This window comes from Tenrec ecaudatus, chromosome 4, assembly GCF_050624435.1.
Source record: "Tenrec ecaudatus isolate mTenEca1 chromosome 4, mTenEca1.hap1, whole genome shotgun sequence".
Classification (NCBI taxonomy): Eukaryota; Metazoa; Chordata; class Mammalia; order Afrosoricida; family Tenrecidae; genus Tenrec; species Tenrec ecaudatus.
The window spans coordinates 182,650,557-182,656,556 of record NC_134533.1 but is presented as its reverse complement, the minus strand read 5'-3'; positions in this window follow the sequence as shown (position 1 = coordinate 182,656,556).

Sequence of the window (6,000 nt, the reverse complement as noted above, 5' to 3'; positions counted from 1 at the left end):
AAGTCATAAAAAATTTTTACTCCTATAGTGATGGAAGACAACACCTCCAAACCCCTTTTATTCATTAATTTCTCTGTTCATTAATTGGCTCTACATTAATTGTCTGACTTGCTACAGTACTTATCTGAAATGAAAACTATGGGAAGTTTCATCTAGTAGAGCACCACATGTAAACAAAGAGACCATAACCTGAAAAGAAAGAAATTTTCTCTTAATTTATTTGGTCCAAGTAAAGTTTAATTTCAAACTTGACCTGATGGTTTAGCTGTCATCTATTGTATTTCATTAATCAAAAGTGGACAATTTTTCTTTTACTTTTATATAGCCTATTTAACTTATGGAGGAAATATACTATCATTTATGCTTCAACCCACGTACTAAATAAAAATAATCAACAAATTCAAGGAAGTGTGTTTCACCCTGAAGGTAAACAGAACATGCAGTTTTATAAGGCTAATCATTTCTGTAATTGGAATACTATATATTTCCAGTCTAATTAATGAAAAGTTAGATTAGCCATCTTTTCTGAAAATCCATCTTATGCTGCCCTCTTAATGTTAAATTGAAGAGGCTGTCACTTTCAATATTTCACACATGGGCTGTGATTAAACTTTTAAAGATGTCTTTGTTTTCTTTATTTAAAAAAATCATTTTATTGGGGGCACATACAACTCTTATCACAATCCATCCATCCATCCATTGTGTCAAGCACATTTGTACATTTGTTACCATCATCATTCTCAAAACATTTGCTTTCTACTTGAGCCCTTGGTATCATCTCCTCATTTTTCCCTCCCTCCCCACTTTCCTCCCCCTCATGAATCCTTCATAATTTATAAATCATTATTATTTTGTCATATCTTACGCTGTCCAATGTCTCCCTTCACCCACTCTTCTATTGTCCACCCCAAAGGGAGGAGGTTATATGTAGATTCTTTTAATCAGTTCCCCCTTTTCACCCCACCCTCCCTCCACCCTCCAGGTATCGCCACTCTCAGCACTGGTCCTGAAGAGATCATCTGTCCTGGATTCCCTGTATTTCCAGTTCCTATCTATACCAGTGTACATTCTCTGGTCTAGCCAGATTTGTAAGGTAGAATTGGGATCATGATAGTTGTAGAGGAGGAAGCATTTAGGAACTAGAGGAAAGTAGTATGTTTCATTGTTGCTACAATGCACCCTGACTGGCTCATCTCCTCCCCACGACCCTTCAGTAAGGGTTGTCCAGTTGCCTACAAATGGGCTTTGGGTCCCCAATCTGCACTCCTTCTCATTCACAATGATTTGATATTTTGTTCTTTGATGCCTGATACCTGAGCCCTTCGACACCTCATGATCACACAGGCTGGTGTGCTTCTTCCATGTGGGCTTTGTTGCTTCTGAGCTAGATGGCTGATTGTGTATCTTCAAGCCTTTAAGACCCCAGACACTACGTCGTTTGATAGCCGAGACCATCAGCTTTCTTCACCATGTTTGCTTATGCACCCATTTGTCTTCAGCAATCATATCAGGAAGGTGAGCACACAATGATATGAATTTTTGGTCTTTGATGTCTGATAACTGATCCCTTTGGCGCCTTGGGGTCACACAGGCTGGTGTGCTTCTTTCATGTGGGTTGTGTTGCTTCTGGGCCAGATGGCCGCTTGTTTATCTGATGTCTTTGTTTTTTTCCCAAGTGATTTTCTTCTTTTATAATGTTGGAATGTAAGAATAAAGACTTTGACATGGAGGTAGAGCAGATAATGCCATGAGCTTTGTTCCATGTACACCCTGAGTTGTGAAATGAACAGAATAGTTAAACAAACCAAAGCCAGTGGGAAAAGGTCGATTGGTGGCCTCTAGAATACAGGGACTCTCAACCATGAGCCACCCTTCAGGTTATAGTAACAGGTTGGAGGGCTCAGTGTTGGATAACTCACTGTAACCGTAGCCAGTTTCAAAATCCAGAAATCAGTGACCCGAAGTAGAACAAGGCACGTGGCTGTGCTCTTCTGGTAGAGTGGAGAGGCTAGTGATCAGAGAACTAGAGAACCTCATCAAAATTTAATAAGCGAATGTGTGCACTGAGAAAACTAGAACATGGTCAATGTAGCCTGCAGTGGCAGCTGGCTACCTCGGTGGGTTGACCCTGGAGCTACTCAGTAAGAACTGCTCTCAAAGAAATAAATGAAATACTCCCTGATAAAGTCGTTGCACTGTGTGGAGTACCAAGGGAATGCTCTCTCTAGCAGAGTTGAAGATGGTGCCCCAATGTGCATGCTGTTGTATAGCTGTGCCTTTGAACTGGTTTCCACAGCAGGGCTTCAGTATCTTCATCTCTAAAATGAGAATGTTTCCATCCTCTCCAGGGGAATCCATCTGAATCAAGAAACCAGAGAGAGACCTAATGCACCAGTTAGAGGCTTCAAAATGGTTGGAAGGACAGAAGTGTTCCAGGAATGAGCCCCAAAACAACAGACCAGAATGGCGGGCTGCCAAGCAGCTGCCATTCCTTTCCATGATCGGGAAGTTGGAGGGTCCAAAAGCTACTCCAGATAGGGAATGCTCCAGGATCTGCTTCTCAGTACCCATGGAGCTAGCGTGGTCACGGTGACCCTTCCCACCACTGCTGTGGAAAAATAAAATGCCTGAAGGTGCATTATCTGAAATATTTGCTCTTTTCTCTTTTCCAAATATCACATGGGTGAATCTGCTTGGCGGAGAGCTCAGTTGTATGTAGATTGAGAACTGTAAGGGAGATTATAAATATTTTCTAAACTTTAGTAAGCAGTGAAGTAAACAATGAGATTGGAATTTTGTTGAGTAAACTGATCTCTATATTGGCCTCATTAAGGTTCCCATCTATAGCTAATAGCCTATGGTTCTGTAATTAGTCTAAGGTAGGGTTCATGTCTTGATTCTGCATTGATGACATATGTTGTATCAGAGTTATTACATAGCCCCTACGTATATTCAACCCAAAACAAAAACCAAACTCACTGCCATCATGTTGATGCCAACTCATAGACTCTACAGGGCAGAGTAGAACTGCCCCTGTGAGTTTCTGAGAGTGTACCACTTTCTGGGCGTAGAAAGCCCCATCTTTCCACTGAGGAGAGGCCGACGGTTTCAAACTGCTGACCTTATGGTTAGCAGCCCAAGATGTACTGGCCTCTTTATACATACATCCGACATCTTAAAATACTTCAACTAAGTTTAAATTACAAACAAATATGTACCAAACGACTCTTCTTGCTTGACGTTTTGTGAACTGAAATACAAGGAAATAGTAAGGCATGGGCCCTGGATGGCCAAATTCCAGAGTTCAGTGAAAAAGAAAGACTTCAAGAAAATAAAAATAAATTACCAATATAATATAAAACAGACAACTCCAGTGTGTGGAAGCATGATTAACATGTTCAGAAAGAGTGAGAATATGTTAGAGAGAAGGCTATGCAGAGGAGGGCCGTGTGACTTCAGGAACGGGCTTTTCCAGGCATTCAGGCACAAAGAGTGAAGTGTTACAGAAATGGTGAGTCTGCATCTGGATAGAGGCTGAGCTGTCAGGATGAGCTGGTAAGGTTTGGAGTGGTGGGATTGATGGGAGGGAGTTAGGGACAAGCCAAATGAAGCCAGTGCATAGCACCAATCTGCAGACCAGTGATTCTAAAAGTGTAGCACCAAGAGAAAAAGCATTCACGTCCCCTGGGAACTTGGTAGAAATGCAGGTTCTTGGGCCCTGCCTCAGTCGGCTGAATCTAAAATCAATGGGAGGTGGAAGTGGGGGTGCCAGCAATCTGTGTTTGACAAGTCTTGTATATGACTCAACCAACATTTGAGAAGCACTGCTGTAAGACAAAGGCATCACTTGGTGGCCACCTGCTAAGGCCTCAGCCAATAACGCTAAAATTAGCAGTGGGAAAATACCGAGAGGACTTCAGAAGAAAAGTCTGGTGACCTCCTTCTGAAAGATCACCGTCACCGACGTGGCCCTGCGGCAAGACTCTGTTCTGCAACACATGGGGTCATCAAGAGTGGAATCCAACTCAGGGGCAACTGGTTTGGGGGTTTTGCCTGTTTGTTTCTGGGTTTTGGTTTGACTTCAGGGGAAAGTGAGACCATAAGGAGTCGTGAAGCAAAAGAATGATAAGATCCTACTTGCTTCTTAGGATGAAAATTGACCAAAGTATGGACAATGGACAAGCCTGATGGCTGAAGAGTCCGGCTATTGCAGGATACAAGTACAAGAAACAGGTTGAAAACCAAGTGACCACTGAGAAAAATCTGTTGACCATAAAGCTATGAGTTCATTTAGAGAGTCTCAATTTTATTCTAATGTTCCCTATTTCAAGGGGGAAAGCTACTCCATCTTCTCCATTAAGTATAATGCCGGCTGTTGCCTTTTCATATGTTCCCTCAATTATACTGAAGGATTTCCCTTCTATTCCATTGTTCGTTAGGATAACTATGCCTTTTGGTATTTATTTAGCACATATATTTAAAATGACTATCTATTGTTGAAAATTCATCAAGAGTGGTTGGCATCGTGGTTCCATTTAAGAATTATTGTTCAGAAATAGACATTTAGACATAAAGATTTATTTTTAGAATGTCTCTGCTGTTAATTTTAAAAGAAAAATTAGAAACAACCTCAAACATTAACAGTTAGAGAAATTGTGGTTTCCATACAAAGCTTGTTAATGTTAGGCTGTTAGCTGAACATTTGGCAGTTCACACCCACCAATTGCTCTCTAGAAGAAAGACAGGCGGTCTGCTGCTGTAAAGATCTGTCGCTTCAGAAACACGGGGCAGTGGTCTGCTCTGTCCTGTGAGGCTCCTAAGACTTGAAATGGACTTGATCACACTGACTGTAGATGCAGTCTTGATGAAGGCTATGTTTCCTAGGCTTTTAATCAATAATATAACTGGAAGAAAACATGTATTTATATTCAGTATAGGAATCATAACTATTGATAGTGATTTAAGCAAAATCAGATGAATAATGACCTTTCCTCCAGTATCTGGTTTCAAGTAAACAAATGCCAACGTTTGAATAAATTCCTTCAGTAGGCATTTTGGTGGGCATCTTCTGTTTCTCCAGCATTGATACTGAAATGGATGCATTGAGTCTATTTCTTATTTGAGACTAAACTATGAATATGGAACCAGATTTACAGATAGTGGGTGTCTGATAAGTGTAATTCTTCAAGGAAAATCCTGGATGATGACTGGAAGCTAGAGTTTTAAGCTAAGGCATTTCCAGTTACGAACAAAAGCAAAGAACAACAGATCAAGGTAACCCTGATTCAGAAAGACATTCCTTGTGCTGGGGTTTTATATATTCCCAATGATATATTGTATCGTTGCATTTGATAGAAAGAAAGAGAAAGACATTTACATAGCAGCAGAACCTCAAAGTCAGATTGAATGGTGCTTCTATGAAAAAGGAAAAGAAAGATAGTACATGGCTGTATTATTGCATTTCCTACTTTACAGATAGGTGATTGCTACTTGATACCATGAAGCAATTGGAAGTGTCCTATAAAATGTGCTTCAGTTACATTGCCCTTGCTGAATTCCAGGCCTGTCACACCCTCATTGCCACTAATGTTGGATCACTTGTTGCTCCCCTGTCCCTGGGTTGGCCAACACCACCTCCTTACCACCGCCTCCCCCTCACCCATGTCCCCCTAGAACCATCGATCCCGTTGTTTTCTCCTCCAGACTGTTCATCCAGCCTATCTTATCTAGATAGATATGTAGAGATAATAACATGCACCAAAAAAACAAAGCATAACAAGACAAAGCAACAAAAGAGAACACAATGATGACAAATAAAAGGAAAACAATGACCTATAAAAGAATAAATTAATTAAAAATAGAAAAAGAAAAAAATTAAAAATTTTTAGAAAGAAAGAAAAACCTGTAAATAGATGAAGGTCTGTTTTTTGACCTCTATGCATGTCCTCCAGTCAAGTCCGATGGGGTGCCACACTCTGGCCCGAGAATCTATCCTTTGCA